Genomic DNA, 18,479 nt, shown 5'->3' on the forward strand with positions numbered 1-18,479 from the left:
CCTGGGAAAATCAACTCTTGTTTTTTATTTCCTCTTAACTACATTTGGAAGTCAAAATATAATTTAAATGGTAGATGGTCTGTTATTTGCCTAAGGGTGCCTTAGAGTAAAAAAAAAATTGTATGGATAGGCTAGAAATGAAATTATATAGGATGTGTTAATTTTCTTTAACTGTTATATACTAGTTATTTAATCCCAAAGAGCACTTAATTGATATGATAAAACAGTATGGAGATAAGTTTAAAGTGAATGATTAGATGAGGAATGGGAAGAAAATATTTAAATATTTTATTAAGAGTATTCTTTGATTAATATACAAGCAGCACAAGTAGGACAGCTTATCGAGTTATCTCCAAAGAATGGGAAGTAAATATGTTTGTTTTGTTATAATTTTTCCTAGAATTTAAGATTAGGGGGCAGATATTACATGTGCCTTCTTCAGTAAGGGTGTACAGAAGTCACTCAAATACACTTGCATTTGCTTTTGTCATATAATCCTGTAAGATCAACAAGGTAGGAGCCAGATATTTTTACCATTATTACTCCAATCACTGTCATTAGGTCATATAAGTCATTAGGACTATAAAAAGAAAATAGTCTTATAATGCTGAGGCATAGAATCTATCTTGTTAGTCATTCTTGACCTTAAGGATTTTTCTTCTATAGCGAGACCATGAGACAAACAGATAGTTGATCAAACAGACAATATTCAAACTCATTACTTAAAAATCAGAGATAAAGTTTCACAGTGTAAACCAAATATGAGTTTATTTTATATATAATGTAGAAAGGAAATCTTTTTTTTTTTGAAGATTTTTATTTATTCATGAGAGACACAGAGTCAGAGACATAGACAGAGGGAGAAGCAGGGTCCATGCATGGAACCCAATGTGGGACTCGATCCCAGAACTCCGGGATCATGCCATGAGCCAAAGGCAGACACTCAACTGCTGAGCCATCCAGGCATCCCAAAAGAAAATCTTTTGTAAGAAAACACAGACTTACTAGAAAATATTTATACAGGAGTTACATAAAATTTAGACTCTACTGAATGATGAGGAAAAAATACTCAGCATGCACTTGAGTGAAATATTGGAAGAAATAGAAGAACAGCTGATTTTTGTGCAAATTGGAGAAAACATGTATCACCTAGTTATGTGAATTATATAAAGAAAATTGGGACTGAGTTTGGTCTCCATAGTCCAACACAAATAAACACTGTATTTCACAGAGAGATCCAAAAGCTGGTCTCTTTTTCTCAGGGCTACTCATTTTAATGCTTTGGTTTCACTTAATAACAATCGTGGCAAAGCATAATTTCAGTCTATTTCAGTCTGGGTATTGCAATGTTAAAACAAAATGCAGTATTAGGGAAACCGCGTGGACTTGGTGGGAACATAAGCATGGAAATTCTAGCCTTCATAATATGATGACATTAGTTATTATGGATTTCAGAATTACACATGTATCCATATGGATACATTAAAATGATATATTTGATTGTAATTCCCAATACAGAGCTTATACTTTGGGCCTTGGCCATTACGAGACATTATTGAAGGGAATTAGACCCTCAGAGTTACTATGTAAATTACTGTCATGACAGGACTACGGAGATAATGCTTAGGTACATTTCAGTGTTTTAATAGACCATTTCAGTGATTTTTTTTCTTCCACATAACTAGATATGCCACAAAAGCTCAGATGCTAACATTATTGGAAATGAGTTTGAAATAAGATGCAGCAAAGAACAATAAGCATGCTTCAAAGCTGGTTGCACTTGCAATGTGAAACTAAATATTAACGTCAATAAATTGATGTAATAGAAATTGCAGTGTTTTGTGGTTCCTTTCTGCTTCATTGCAAACATTGAGGGAAAAAGTGTTCCTGGAAATCAAAATATTCTGAAAACATTTTGGAAGTGGCAGGATTTTATCTATTGCTGGAAGATTGCAACTTTAGTCGGGAATAAAGTATTCTTTATAAGAAGAGAGATGGCATGTTAGAAGGTGTTTAATATCTTTAAAAGGAGAAATAATTTAAGTACTTCACTTCTGTTTTCCCATTGATCTAGTTTTTATTATAACCTACTTTTGGCACCCCATTTAGCTATTTGTAAAATTGCTAAATGGTGACCTTGGCACAGAAATTCTAACATTCTTATAAGGGTTTAATTGTAATTCTAACCTCCAACTCAATATGCCTAACCTCTTCATTGCTAATGAAACAGTAAAAATACAAGAAAATGTACAGACCATTAGCACTATTCTAATTGTTCTTAGATTTCCAGGAGATAGCAAATTCTAAATGAATTTCCAGAGTTCCAGAGCAGACACTTTAATAGAATATTAACATAAGAACAGACTGATCTATTGGTCAATCATTAAATTATGTCCTCTTGAGTTTTACTTATGCAACATAACATATTTTATGATTATGTCCTCAAGACAAATATCCTAAGTTGTTAAAATAAGGCAAGTTTCAGAGAGGAGTTGCTGTGACAGTGTCTCTGCATGTGTCTGCAGATCAGGAACAAAGGAGAATTGATTAAATTCTCTATGTTCCACCTTGTTTTTTAGGGGTGGTTTGTTAGTTTCCTAGGGCTGGCATAACAAGTTATTACAAACTGGGTGGCTTAAAATAATAGAAATGTATTCTCTCGTGGTTCTGGCTAGAAGTCTAGAATCAAAGTGTTGGCAGAACTGGTCCATTCTAAAAACTCTGGAGAAGAATCTCTCTTATGCCTGTTTCTGGTGGTTTCTTGGCAATCCATATCATTGCAGCTTCCATCTGTTTTCACATAGTGTTCTGCTTGTATATCTCTCTGTGTCTTCAGACGACCTTCTAATAAGGGCACTAGTCATTGAATTTGGGGCCCATCTTAATCCAGTATGACCTCATCTTAATTAATTGCATCTTCAAAAACCCTTTTCTCAATGAGATCTCATTCTGAGGTTCCTGGTAGACAGGAATTTTTGGTATATTATTCAACCCCGTACAGAGAGGGGTATCTTGAAGTTAAATTTGTCTTACCTTGATGGAGTTTTGAGGTAGACATTATTCGCATTCACCAAATGTCATGAGTTCTCCTCACCTTTTTGTACTTATGGGGAACACTTCCTGGCCTCTTTGCATGGTAGGACTATGTGACTGGTTCTTCTCAATAGCTTGTGACTGGTAATGATAGGGATTACTTTGGGGCTTAACTATTTAGGAGCTGGTATGATAGTCTCCATGCTCATCTCTATTATGGTGAAGTCTAAAACTAAGAGTTGAGAAGGCAATGACACAATATCAAGGTTGCCTAGATAGTGGACTTTATCTGAGTAAGGAAAAAAAAGTTTTTTTTTTATTATGCCACTGTTATTTTGGTGACATTTGTTACTAAGTAAAATATAGACAATTCTGAGTAATCTAAATTTTTTCAACTTCTAGAGCATCTTTGAATATAAGTGTACGGATCACAAATTAATCAGTAATTTGAAACAAGCATTATATGGTCTTAACTCAAAGTTTTTTTTATTTCACACATTTAAGTTTTTCCTTCTTTCCTGGAAAAGACAATTCCATTCATAATTGTTGAAAACATTTATATTGAGGACTATCTACACATATATATTTATAAAATGTTTTGATTTCTCTTATCATTGATACTGCAATATGGACAAACAAAGCTACAGATAGGTGTTGAACTCTTAAAAAAGCTATTTGTGTTAAGAGAATTATGACACATAATTTTTGTCATTTAGCTATTATAAAATTCCCAGTGGTACCACATTGGCAGGAAATAAGACTTTTAAAAATGGTGTTTCTGTATCAAACAAAAATTTTTTGGGAGCTATGTTTTAAACGCTGGAACTTAGCTTTAAAGGGAAAGCTTTTATTATTGAAAATAAAAATGGTAATCCATAGACACTCTTACGTTGGTTGCAAAGAATGTCTGTGACATTTCAGACATATGTTCAACTTCCAACTCCATAATGAGTTTATTTTGAGTCTATTTATATACAGTTCATTTGAAGGGCAAAAACGAGAAGTTATAAACAAATGGCAGAGGTCCAAAACTGATGTCAGTTGAGCAATGATTTTATGTGTAATACAACCCTCTGCTGAGATGTCTGAAGCTCTTTCTAGAATGTTACATAAAAACTTAGCACTAAAAGACAATGGAGAAAGGAATGTAAAATGGAAAGAATATATTATTCCCCAACAGGATTGGACTAGAAAACGCTTCAGAGGTTGAAGGGCAGTTCATTGACCTGAACATGCTGATCTAGGGAAGAACTAAATCTGACACAGCATAGAAAATAGTGCGGACTGAGTACCCTTTACAAAGCTGGCTGGTTAAATGACTTTGTTATTGTGTAACAAGGCGGAATGTCAAGGGTGACCCTTTGCTCTTAAAAGTGTTCTTTATCTCAAAGGTCCCTCAGAAAATGCCTGCGTGCTTACTGTCATGGGTGACCTGAAAAGGATCAAAGTCTCCTAGAGGCCTTGAAACCAATCTGGTCTCTTGATATCTCTCAAAATGAAGATGGCCTTGAGCTCAGCAAGGTATTATTATATTGCCCTTAACACAATCCCAGCTACTGTGGATTTGGAGAGCTCACTTGAGCCTACGTCATGTCATATTTACAGTCCTGAAATTTAGCTCAAATTCTATTCATTCAATAAATATTTACTGGCTATCTTTCATGTTCAAATCTTTTCTGGAACTGAGTATGCAATGATGCAGTAAATAGATGTGGTCTCTATCCTCATGAAACCCGCAGTCAAATGGGAATATCAACAAACATAAACAACCAAACGTAAAAATTATAATTGTGTTTTATGAATGCTTTTATGAAAGATAAATACAACAAATGGAGTCCTCTCTATAACTCCTCACATCACATAAAGGACCTCATGCTGATGATACTTCAGCAATTCGGGAGGCCTCATTTTGAACTGCCGATAGGAGATCTTCACTTCTGTATATTTAGTGTAACCTTTCCCTGTCAACATACACAGTTTTGACCCTCCGAAATTTTAATTGCTACTATGGGGGATGTGTGATTTGTTTTTTTTGTTAAAACCTGCTGCGAATCCTGACATATGTCTACTTTTCTAGAAGAAATGGAATTCAGCAACATGAACATATCATCTCCCATCACCAGTCATCTTTATTCCAAATGCTGAAAACACAGACTATATTTCATATGTTTTTTACATCCTCTACATCACGGAGCTGAGTGCTTATCAATAGGTATTGGCTGAATGAAGGGGATCTTTATGAAATGATGGCTTAAGAAAAGAAAAGGTAACAAGTGTGTAGAGGAGGGGATCTGACCTCATATCATTGGCAGCAACTCAGAAAAAAAAATAGTGTTTATATAAATGTTAAACTGCCTTAGAACATTTAAAGGATCTCTGTTGAAAACTAGTTCCTGCTAACTTGAGGAATTCCAAGTGCTCATTGATGACATTTGAATTGACATTGACCATCACTGAGAGAATGTAATGAGTTACTGTTGTCAGATACACAAATTGGAAAATGAGTAGATAAATGAAACCTCTCCTGTCCTCATATCATGTAGAAATTGGACTTTTACCACTTTTAAAATATATTTTTCATTTTTCTAAATGAAAAATATACTGCTTAATAATATAAATCTTCTGATACTGAGACCACCGAGAGGTCTCTTGTGGGTCTGTTAGGACTCCTGATTTTTATTGCTTCAGCTTGAACACTGCACAGTTCATATCTTACTTGACTTGTATCTTGAACCTTCAGATCCACAGGTAGTGTAGGGTTAATTCAGTGTTCTAAGCAATCCTCTAACATTCCTTCATGCTCTGCTGAACTCTGATTCTATCTCCATTTGCCCCTCAACTTAAGGTTCTACCGTTCCAACAGTTATCTTCACCTGAGGTCACTCTGGACTCTCTAATCTAATCTGAGATATGGATCTCGATTTATTTATTTTTTTTCAAGTCCAGCCTGACTCACCCACTCAGATGCAGAAGCTCCAGAGAAATTATTGTGTGAGGCAAATGGGAGCAGTAACCTTAGCCACAGAAAAATGATCATTGCCTGTCAGCTGTCCACCGGCCAGTCTAACACCCGTTCCTGTGAGGATGAAAAGACTGGAATATAAATCCCAAATCCTTATCTCACCCCCATGGCTTCCCAAACTAATTTACCCTGATGCCTGGTGGCCTTTTGCTATTTTCATCTCTTGGCTAACCTGCCCATGTCCCAGCTGGCTTAATGAACGGTCTGTCCTCTCTCCTGCTGTCTTTGGCCCTGACTCTGTTGTATCTGGTTCTAGGTCTGTGTTTGCCTTGACCTCGGGATCTGTGAGATCTGACTCTTGGCTGTGATTATCTTATTTATCTCCTATGGTCCCTTCCTTGACTCTTTCAGGTTTGATGACCTGTTTGTACCTGTTCCCTACTGGTATTTACAGTACTGGCATGACAAGATAGTTGTCATTTTTAAATACGGGTGGGTAATGGGACTTCTCAGTCTTAAAAATTATGATTGGATATATCAAGTTCTTGTCATATTTTTTAAGAAACCAAATATGTTCTTTATCTGTGTTTAAAGGTGTAAAAACTTCTCCTGGTTTACAGCCAAACTCCGTTAGTGATGATTAATCATAATAAGAGGTTGAATGGAAACTAGAACATTGCTTAGACTTTAAGTTAAAATGGGGAAACAAATCTCTCTGGATTACTAAGGGGGATTTACTTTCCTAAATGTTCTGCAGGTAGTTTAAACTGAACATGTGCAGTGGGGCAGTATTTTGAAAATTATTGATGTACTTTTTTATTTTGCCTTTCAGAGTACAAGACCATTGTCTTAGTTTGCCTAAGGCAGTAATATGCCTGGGGAGATTAGGATTTGTTACAGAAGAAATACAAAGGGAAAGTGCCCAAAAAATAAAAATGAGAAAAGAATAAAGAACTATGTTTTAAGAAAGGTTTTTTGGTGTTGACGTTAGTGTTTATAGTTTCCTTCTATAATGATAAATCAGACTACTAGCTAGTCTAGAGAGAAGAGTTCCATTATTTTTTACATTCCCTATATTTGCAAATAAACAACTCATCTTGGAGTAGTCATTTTAGAGCTTTCCTGTAACTTGCAGAGCATAACTTTGCCTTCTATGATGTCTCAGCCTAGTGGATTGTAGAAAGAAGATAGAGGAAAATGAAACCATTACTTAGAGGTCTGCATTTTCCCTTTTCGGAGCTGTAGCCCAGAGGTACATTAGAAAAGAGAGAACATTAGCGGAGTCAGAGGGACACCCATTTCCCTTTTGAAACTTTAAGAGGAGGATACTTGCAGGGGGTCTTGTAAGCAATTCGTGCACAACCTCTTCAAAGTGAACTGGCCAGGGTAGCCTATTAGGTAAAGAAATGGTCCTGAGGATTAGCTTTCCTAAGGCACCCTTTGTCCTCATATGCATTTTGCCAGAAGGAGGTTGTTGGGATCCCCAATATTGTTGGGATCAAGTAAGGACTGTAAGGAAGATGACTCTAATCAGAGCCAAATAAAAGTTATAGGCAGACTATAGGTTTCTTTTTCCTAGGCAGACTATAGGTTTCTTTTCTTTTTTTAAATATTTTATTTATTTATTCATGAGAGACACAGAGAGAGGCAGAGAAACAGGCAGAGGGAGAAGCAGGCTCCCCATGGGGGAGCCACCCCCCAAAAAAGCCTCTCTTTTTTTTCTTTTTAAAGATTTTATTTATTTATTTGAAAGAGAGAGAGAGAGAGAGAGAGAGAGAGAGAGAGAGAGTGAGCACGAGTCAGGGGCAGAGGCAGAGGGAAACAGACTGCCTGCTAAGCAGGGCACCTGATGCAGGCCTCAATCCCAGGACCCTGGGATCATGACCTGAGCCAAAGGCAGATGCTTAATCAGCTGATCCACCCAGGTGCCCCCAGACCAGAGGTTTCTACAGCAAAATGTAAGGGAAGGTCATTGGGTATGAATACCATTAGCAGCAGGGTTTATGCCAAAGGCATGGCCTCTGTGATACATTCACTATAGAAGTCAGTGTCAAAAGAGAGCAGAACAACCAACATACAGGAGGACAAAGGGTAGTTGAACCACTGGAGGAGAAACAATGAGGATTTTATCTTTCCTCTCCCATATCATAAAAGTAATAATCCGTACTCCTCCCCCAGGAACAGGAGATCAATCATCGAAGCATATTTTATTTAAGAGACACTGTATTAAATGAATCTTTAAACTAGACTGCACGTTTTGTTATCTTTACCCTCATCACTAATTAGAAACAGATAAGGCTCTAGAGAAAGGCAAGATTATAAAAAACAATACAGAAGTATTTTTTTTTTTCAATATAGACCTAACTTCTAGTAGGATACTTGACTGCATGACTACACATACCTGAAAGAGAGCTCATGATTTTACCATGATGTTCTCTCTGTCATTCAGGCTCGAAATGTGAAATTATTTTCTGCTTCTCTTTCTTTTTCGATATCTTAGTTGCCAACTTTTGCAGTTCTTACAATTTTGACATTCCTTTGGTTTCTCCCCTTTCTATATTTCAAGAGCTTCTTAATTGGTCTCTTTTTCTCATGACTCTCTTTTCCAGTCCTTTCTGTGCCTAATTTCTAGATTAAATTTCTAAAATGAAGACTCTGATCTTATCTACCAACCACTTGTCAAAAGCATTTAATTGTTTATCATTATCTAGTAAATTATATGAAAATTTCTCAGTTCTATTAAGGACTCTTACAAAAAAATGACCTTTAATGTTTTATGTTCACTTTATCTCTATAAATATTCAGTGAAATGGCCAAAGTGGAGTACTTATCAGAAAGGCACGGCTGGCATTTCAGTCCTTGTGCTTTAGCTAGCGCTATACTTTTTGCCCGAGAAGTCATCATTTCTGCTTCCATTTACTTCTCCTTAAATTCCTAGTTTGTAAATACATCTAAATCTCACACTGTCTTATCTTCTGTAATGCATGTGATAAATGTTTGGAAATAGTTGTTCATTAAATATGCAGTGTGATAATGATATAAGTACACATGTGATGAGGAGTGAAACTAGAGATTCAAGAGAAATGAGAGATTTCTCCTCTGGACATAAAGGAGAAAGTTTCATAGGAAAAGTAGAAATAAGTTTCTGACATGTGGGTGGCTTGGTTGGTCAAGTGTCTGCCTTCAGCTCAGGTCCTGATCCCAGAGTTCTGGGATCAAGCCCCACATCAGGCTCCCTGCTCAGTAGGGCTTGTGCTTTTTCTCACTGTACCTCTCCCTACTCATGCTCTCTCTCTTTCTCTCAAATAAATACATAAATAAATAAAAATAAAAATTAATAAAACCTTTTTAAAAAAAGAAATATTTCAATAGAATAGAAAAATAATGAAAATAAAGTTCTGAAGAAGACCTTGGCTATGGTGCTAGGGTAATGAGAACACACAAAATAATTCAGCTGCCGCTGGAATTTGCCATGAATCTCTTGTGTCTGGAATGAGGATGGACCTCAGGCATTATACTAGCGTCAGGAAAGCAGACCATACAGGAGATTGCAATTCAGACATTAAGAAGTTTGCTTTAATTGGTACAACCTTCCTCATCTACAGATATTTCAAGTGAATGACTTGTGTGCATGGCCAACCATCTGCTGTTATAGAAACAGGGAAAAGGAGATTGTCTATCTTTCTCTGTTAGCCACTGATTACATGTTAAATGTGTTTTTGTGGGTGAACTTTATGAATAGATTTCTGTGCTATCCAAATAATATAAGTGATGCAAAGAAAGGATACAGGTTTCTTTTAGCTGATGTACATTGGGAGCATCTAAAGACCAGGTAACTTCTTGGGTTGAAACTATTAGGAGAGGAGAAGAGAGAGACATATGTCTTTATGGTTTGCCTTAGGTTAACAGTTTTTGTATTTAAATGCTTCAAAACTTGTATCTGACAGTTGTACTTATTTTCACACCAATTTCTCAGAATTGTTGGTGTAATCTTCATGGTGATAATTGTCAGAATAGTGCTTTCTGTGAATTGTTTCTGCAAGGCTTATGTTTGGTCAGTTAGTCAAGATTCACAAGGTGAGGAAATAGACAAGGATCAAAGGCCAGGAGGAAAGTGGTGACCCTCTTATTTGTCTGTTTTACTTTGGTTACAGTGCTAGCAGCGTGTTCAAGTTGTGTATGTAAGGAAATCTCTACCTCTTGATCATAATCCATAGGCCTGTGAAACACGAATAAACAAAATTAGATCATTCACAGTGTAATCAGATGGAAATTTTTTTTAAGTCAATGGATTCTCCTAAGTGCAATTATCAGCATTTTTTAAGAAAATAACTTGATTGGCCTATGGAGGTTGAGTGTGGGACCAGAAGTACATGCTCAAGAAAAATAAAATGTGATTGCTAATTTGCTGTGCATAAGATACAGAAGTGAGCTTGCAAGTTCCAAAGAAGATAGGGAAGGACCCAGGATAACAGAGATGAAAAGAAGGTGAGAGAGAAAGGAAACATCTAGAATGGACTCTGAGTGAGGGAAAGGCTAACATAATTCATGATAGCAGTGTGTCTAGGAAGATAATTTCACATATAGAAATATTGACATTAATTTTTAGGTGGTTTGCTGTGGAATGGAGGATGTAAATGCTCTCCTCTTTTTGTAAGAATCTGTAAGATTCCTTCTTACAAACACTGAATTCCATCTTTTTTTGTCATCTTTTTTGTTGTATGCTTTGATGATACAGATATACTTTTTAAATCCCTCTCTCTCTATTTCTCTCTTTCTCTATACCTATTTTGGTACAAACTAGAGCAAATTGAATGGAATATAAATATGAATCATTCATTCTGTCAAGAATAACATGTTCTTAGTAAACAATTTGTTAAACCCTATCCATCTGCTTCTATAATTCTACATATGCCTTTGATTATACTACTTATCTTAGTATTTTATAACAATTTGTTACTAGTTCTACTTTTTATATTTTTTAAATTTAAAGTTTAGATAGTTAACACACAGTGCAATATTGGTTTCTGGAATAGAATTCAGTAATTCATCACTTATGTACAACATCCAGCGCTAATCATAACAACTGCCCTCCTTAACACCCATCACCCATGTAGTCCATCCCTCATCTACCTCCCTCCATTACCCCTCAGTTTGTTCTTCATAGTTAAGATCCTCTTATGGCTTCTTTCCCTTTCTCCTTTTTTTCTCCCTCCCCCCTTCCCATATGTGGATCTGTTCTCTTAAATTCCACCTATGAATGAGATCAAAGGCTATTTGTCTTTCTCTGACTCATTTCACTTAGCACATCACACTTTAGCTCCATCCATATTGTTGCAAATGGCAAGATTTTATTCTTTTTGATGGCTGAGTAACATTCCATTGTATATACACACCACATCCTCTTTATCCATTCATCAGTTGATGGACATTTGGGCTCTTTCCATAGTTTGGCTATTCTTGATAATGCTGGTTATAAACATCTGGGTGCATCTATCCCTTTGAATCTGTACTTTTTAATCCTTTGGGTGAATAACTAGTAATGTGATTGCTGGATCATAGGGTAGTTCTATTTTTAACATTTTGAGGAACCTCTATACTGTTCTCCAGAGTGGCTGCACCAGCTTGCATTACCCCCAACACTGCAAGAGGGTTCCCCTTTCTCTGGATTCTCTCCAACACCTAGTGTTTCTTGTATTGTTTGATTTTAGTCATCCTGACAGGTGTGAGATGGTATCTCATTATGGCTTTAATATATATTTTCCTGATGAAGAGTGACATTGAGCATCTTTTCATATGTCTGTTAACCATCTGGATGTCTTTTCTGGAAAAGTATCTATTCAGATCTCCTGCCCATTTCTTAACTGGATTATTTTTCAGGTGTTGAGTTTGGTAGGTTCTTTGTAGATTTTGGATAGTAACCTTTTATCATATATGTGATTTGCAAATATCCTCTCCCATTCCATTGGCTGAGTTTTAGTTTTGTTTATTGTTTCCTTTGCTGTGCAGAGGCTTTTTATCTTGATGAAGTTCCAGTAGTTTATTTCTGCTTTTGGTTCCCTTGACTGTGGTGATGTGTCTAGTAAGAAATGGCTATGGCCAAGGTCAGATTGCTGCCTGTGTTCTCCTCTAGGATTTTGAAGATTTCCTGTCTCACATTAAGGTCTATCATTCATTTTGAATTTGTTTTTCTGTGTGGTGTAAGGAAGTGATCCAGTTTCATTCTTCTGCATGTTGCTGTCCAAATTTCCCAACACCATTTGTTAAAGAGACTGTCTTTTTTCCATTTGATGTTCTTCCCTGCTTTGTTGAATATTAGTTGACCATATAGTTGAGGGTCCATTTATGGGTTCTGTATTCTGTTCCACTGATCTGTGTGTCTATTTTTGTGCCAGTACCATACTGCCTTGATGACTATAGCTTTGTAATATAGCTTGAATTTCAGAATTGAAATGCCTCTGATTTTGTTTTTCTTTTTCAGAATTGACTTTGCTATTCAGGATCTTTTGTGGTTCTTTTTTTTTTTTTTTTTTTTTATTTATGATAGTCACACACAGAGAGAGAGAGAGAGAGGCAGAGACATAGGCAGAGGGAGAAGCAGGCTCCATGCACCGGGAGCCCGATGTGGGATTCGATCCCGGGTCTCCAGGATCGCGCCCTGGGCCAAAGGCAGGTGCTAAACTGCTGCGCCACCCAGGGATCCCTCTTTTGTGGTTCTATACAAATTTTAGGATTGTTTGTTTTATGAAAAATGCTGATGGTATTTTGATGGAGATTGCATTAAATGTGTAGATTGCTTTGGATAGTATAGTCATTTTAACAGTCTTCGTTCTTTTAATCTATGAGAAATGAATCCTTTCCCATTTATTTGTGTCCTCTTCAATTTATTTTATAAGTGTTCTATAGTTTTCAGAGTATAGATCTTTTACTCTTTTGGTTGTATTTATTCCTAGGTATCTTATGGTTTTTGGTGCAATTGAAAATAGGATTGATTCCTTGATTTCTTTTTCTGCTGTTAATTGGTGCATAGAAGTGCAACAGATTTCTGCACATTGATTTTATATTCTACAAGTATACTGAATTCATATATGAATTGTAGCAATTTTTTGGTGGAGCCTTTTGGTTTCTACATAGAGTAAGTATCATGTCATCTGTAAATAGTGAAAGTGTGACTTCTTGCCAATTGGAATGCCTTGTATTTCTTTTGTTGTTTGATAGCTGAGGCTAAGATTTCTAGTACTATATTAGATAGTAATGGTGAGAGTGGACATCCTTATCTTGTTCTTGACCATAGGGGAAAAGCTCTCAGTTTTTCCCCATTAAAGATGATATTACGTGTTGTTTTTTGTATATGGCCTTTATGATATTGAGATATGTTTCCTCTATCCCTACTTTGTTGAAGGTTTTATCAGGAAAGGATGCTATATTTTGTCAAAGGCTTGTTTTGCATATATTGAGAGGATCATATGGTTCTTATCCTTTTTGAAATTAATATAGTATATTATGTTGATTGATTTGTGAATATTGAACCACCCTGGAGCCCAGGAATAAATCCCACTTGATTGTAGTGAATAATTCTTTTAAGGTGCTGTTGAATTTGATTTACTAATATTTTATTGAGAATTTTTGCGTCTATATTTTTCTGTGAGTTTTGCATCCAAATTTATGTGAGAATTTGTAATTCTCTTTTTCAGTGGGGTCTTTGTCTGGTTTTGGAATAAAAAAATGCTGGCTTCATAGAATGAGTTTGGAAGTTTTCCCTCCATTTCTATTTTTTGGAACAGTTTGAGAGTAGGTATTAACTGTTCTTTAAATGTTTGGTAGAAATCCCCTGGGAAGCCATCTGGTCCAGGACTTTTGTTTGTTGGGAGATTTTTGATTACTGATTGAATTTTTTTTTGCTGGTATGGGTCTTCAAATTTTCTATTTTTTCCCATTTCAGTTTTGGTAGTTTGTAAGTTTCTAGGAATTTGCCCATTTCTTCCAGTTTGCCCAGTTTGTTGACATATAATTTTTCATTTATTCTTTTATGATCTCTCCTCTATCATTTGTAATTTTATCTATTTGAGTCCTTTCCTTTTTCTTTTTGATAAAAATGGCTAGAGGTTTATCAATTTTGTTGATTCTTTCAAGGAAACAGTTCTTAGTTCGATTACCTGTTCTACTTTTTTGTTTGTATGTTTGTTTCTATATCATTTATTTCTCCCTCTAATCTTTATTATTTCCCTTATCCTGGCTTTAGGTTTTACTTGCTGTTCCTTTGCTAGCTCCTTTAGGTGTAAGGTTAGGTTGTGTATTTGAAGCTTTTCATGCTTCTTGAGGTAGGCCTGTATTGCAGCACACTTGCCTCTTAGAAATACTTTTGCTGCATCCCAATGGTTTTGGGCTCTTGTGTTTTCATTTTCATTTGCTTCCATGTATTTTTTAAATTCTTCTTTAATTTCCTTCCATTCATTCTTTAGTAGGATGTTCTTTAACATCCACATATTTGAGGTCTTTCCAATTTTTTTCTTCTGGTTGACTTCCAGTTTCAAAGTGTTGTGATCTGAAACCATGCATGGTACGATCTTGATCATTTTGTACTTGTGAGAGCTGATTTGTGACTCAGTATGTGATCTCTTCTGGATAGTGTTCCCTGTGCCCTCAGAAGAATGTATATCATGCTACTTTAGGATGAAATATTCTAAATATATCAGTTAAATTCATCTGGTCCAGTGTGTCATTCGAAGACATTTCCTTGTTGATTTTCTGTTTAAATTATCTGTCTGTTGCCATAAGTGGGGTATTAAATTCTCCTACTATTGTTGTATTATCATCAATGAGTTTCTTTATGCTTGTTATTAATTGATTTATATATTTGGGTGCTCCCAAGTTGAGGGCATAATTATTTACAGTTGTTAATTCTTTTTGATGGATAGATTCCTTAATTATTATATAATGTCCTCTTGCATCTCTTTTAATGATCTTTATTTTAAAATCTAGTTTGTCTGATATAAGTATGGCTACTTTGGCTTTCTTTTGATGTCCATTAGCATGATAAATGGTTTTCCATCCCTTCACTTTCAATCTGCAGTGTTTTTAGGTTTAAAATGAGTCATTTGTAAGCAGCATACAGATGGATCTTGTTTGTTTGTTTTTAAATCTATTCTGACACTCTATGTCTTTTCATTGGCACACTTAGTCCATTTACATTTAGAGCAGTTATTGAGAGAGATGAATTTAGTGCCCATTGTATTACCTGTAGAGTTGGTGTTTCTGGTGATGTTCTTCTGTTGCTTTCTTGTCTTTGCTGCTTTTGGTCTTATTTTCTTCACTTGAAATTCCTCACAGGGCTAGTTTAGTGGTCATGAACTCTTTCAGTTTTTGTTTGTCTGGAAAACTCTTTATCTCTCCTTTTATTCTGAATGACAGCCTTACTGGATAAAGAATTTGTGGCTGCGTATTTTTCCCATTCAACACATTGAATATTTCCTTCCACTCATTTCTGGCATGCCACGTGTCTGTGGCTAAATCTGCTGCAAACCTGATCTGTCTTCCCATATAGGTTAAGGATGTTTCTTCCCTTAGTACTTTCAGGTTTCTTTCCTTGTCTGTGTATTTTGTGAATTTGATTATAATATGCCTTGGTGATGGCTAGTTTTTATTGAATTTAATGGAGTTCTTTGTGCTTTTTAGATTTTGATGTGTGTCCTTCCCTAGATTAGGGAAATTTTCAGCTATAATTTGTCTGAATATCTCTTTATCTCTCTGGACTTTCTCTCTCTGGAACTCCTATGATATGAATGTTACTATGTTTTACTAAGTCACCGAATTCTCTAAGTCTACCTTTGGGTCCATTACCTTTCTTTCCCTCTTTCTTTTTTGCTTCATTATTTTCCATAATTTTATCTTCTACATCACTGATTCACCCCTCTGTTTGTCCATCCTCATTTTTATGACCTCCATTTTTATGGCCTCCAAACTGTACCACCTTATGGAACAATCTTTGTAAATGGCACTGCTGACTCTCCATAAATAACTTAATTTGCAAAGCACCATACAGTTTAAGACATTTACATTGATCATTTTAAGCTCCAAATTAACACAACTGGCTAGCTAAATATGTTTGTAGCAGTTGCTGAAATTACGATATGAGTTTTTGAATAATGACTTAATTTTGAAAGGGTGCTTCTACTCCAAGCTGTAATGCTATTTCTAGATAATTTTGATGCCAATAATTTAGCTCTGAAAGATATGTTATATATAAATATCTTCTCTCTACCTTGTCATATGAGTGTGATAGTGCATCTATGTTTATAAATACATACATGTATATGTGGTTATATATAGTTTTCCCTATATGCATATATTCACTTAGCACTTATACTCATGTACATTTGTAGATATTCTGTTAGAAGCCCTTCTCTACTTACGGAGTTGTTATTCAAAAGCTAAAATATAATTAAACTGATGTTAGATCAGAGGGAGAATATTTACATCTGCGTTATGGCATTTTTAATTTTGGCCTGACTAGATTTCAGCTCTTATATAGTGAGAGATTTTATAGTAAGGGATTCTCTAGTCTCTATGCTTTTTTTCAATCCCAGATAGTATCCTTAAAATCATTGTTATAAATTCTAGTTCAGACATCTTGCTTATATCTATGTTGATTAAATTCCTAGCTGTGAGGTCTACCTGTGTTCTTTCTTTTGGCATGAATTCCTTCATCTCATCTCATGTCATCTCATGTCATCTCATGTCATCTCATCTCATCATCTCATCTTATCTCATCATCTCATCTTTCCTCCATCTCAAAGAAGAAAGAGAAAAAAAGGATAACAGAAACAGAACGAAAAAAAAAGCCCAAACCAAGCCAAAATAAAAACAGCAAAAAACAAAAAACAAAAAAGAGAGAGAGAGAGAGAGAAAGGAAAACAAAAGCAAGAAAACAAAACAAAACAAAAGAAACCCCCAAGAACAACAACAAAAAAACCCCAATAGATACTGAGTGTGTTTTGGTCTGCTTGTTAAAAGAATCTAAATCCTAAAATTAAAAAATAAACAAATAAATAAGAAAATAAAAATAGACCAAAAATATATGAAAAAATATAAATAGAAATTTTAAAAAAAGGATCAAAAATGAAAAAGAGGAATTGGAAAATATAAGAAAATAAATGAAAAATAATAAAAATAAAAGAAATAAAGAATAAAAGTGAAAAAGAAGCTCCATGCCATTTTCCCTAGAGCTGAAGCTTTGCAGCACTCTATAATCAGTAAACCTGGTGCTAGCTAGTTGTGCAGGTCTTCTAGGGGAGGTGCCTGCTCTATTGATTCTCAGGAGGACTTGTTTCCCTGAAAATGCTTCCCCAGGACACAGGGGGCAAGGCCTGGTGTACACGGTTCAGCCCTCCATTAGGTGGCATTGTTCTGCTCCCTGAAATCTTTCAGCACTGATGGACGGGATGAAAATGGCTGTGGCTTGGTCTTCAGTCTCAGAGCTGTAGTAAGTTTGCACCCCTTACTCTTTAGTGAACCCTCACAGAAGCAGTCAGTCACCCTATTTGTTTCCTTGGCTTCCATCTGAACCCTGCACTCACCCTGCCCTGTCTGAGCCTTTTTATCTCAGGCACGTGACCAAATTTCAAACCTCCGAATTTCAGGGACCCTGGTGGTACAGACCAGCACTGTTCCTCCAGGGGGAGTCTCCTCACACTTGCAGGCCTTTCCCAGGAAAGTGGCCAGTTTTTTTTTTTTTTTTGTTTTGATTCAAGGGTTATGTTGGTAAGCTTTTTTTTTTTTAACTCTAATTTTATTTAAATGTAATTAACATAATGCATTATTCATTTCAGAGGTAAAGGTCACTGATTCAACAATCTTCTGTAATACTCAGTGTTCATTACATCATGTGAGCTCCTTAATGTCTATCACCCAGTTACCCCACTCTCATTCCCCTCCCTTCAGGTGACCCTTAGTTTGTTTCCTATGATTATGAGTCTCTTATGGTTTGTGTCCCTCTCTGCTTTCACCTTATTTTATTTTTTCCTCTCTTCCCTCCCCTATGATCCTCTGTTTTGTTTCTTAAATTCCAGATATGAGTGAGATCATATGATAATTATCTCTCTGATTGACTTATTTTGCTTAGCATAATATCCTCTAGTTCTATCCATGTCATTGCAAGTGGCAAGATTTAATTTTTTGTTTTTAGGACTGAGTAGCATTCCATTATTTATGTATATGCATATACCACATCTTTTTTATCCATTTGTCTGTCATTGGACATCTGGACTCTTTCCATAATTTGGCTATCATGGGCATTGCTGCTATAAACATTGGACTACAGGTGCCCCTTTAAATCACTACATTTATATCTTTGGGGTAAATACCCAGTAGTGCAACTGCTGGGTCATAGGGCAGCTCTATGTTTAACTTCTTGAGGAACCTCCATACTGTTTTTCAGAGGGGCTGCACCACCTTGCATTCCCACCAACAGTGTATGAGGGTTTCC

The sequence above is a fragment of the Vulpes lagopus genome, chromosome 23 (assembly GCF_018345385.1).
Source record: "Vulpes lagopus strain Blue_001 chromosome 23, ASM1834538v1, whole genome shotgun sequence".
In the NCBI taxonomy this organism is placed as follows: domain Eukaryota; kingdom Metazoa; phylum Chordata; class Mammalia; order Carnivora; family Canidae; genus Vulpes; species Vulpes lagopus.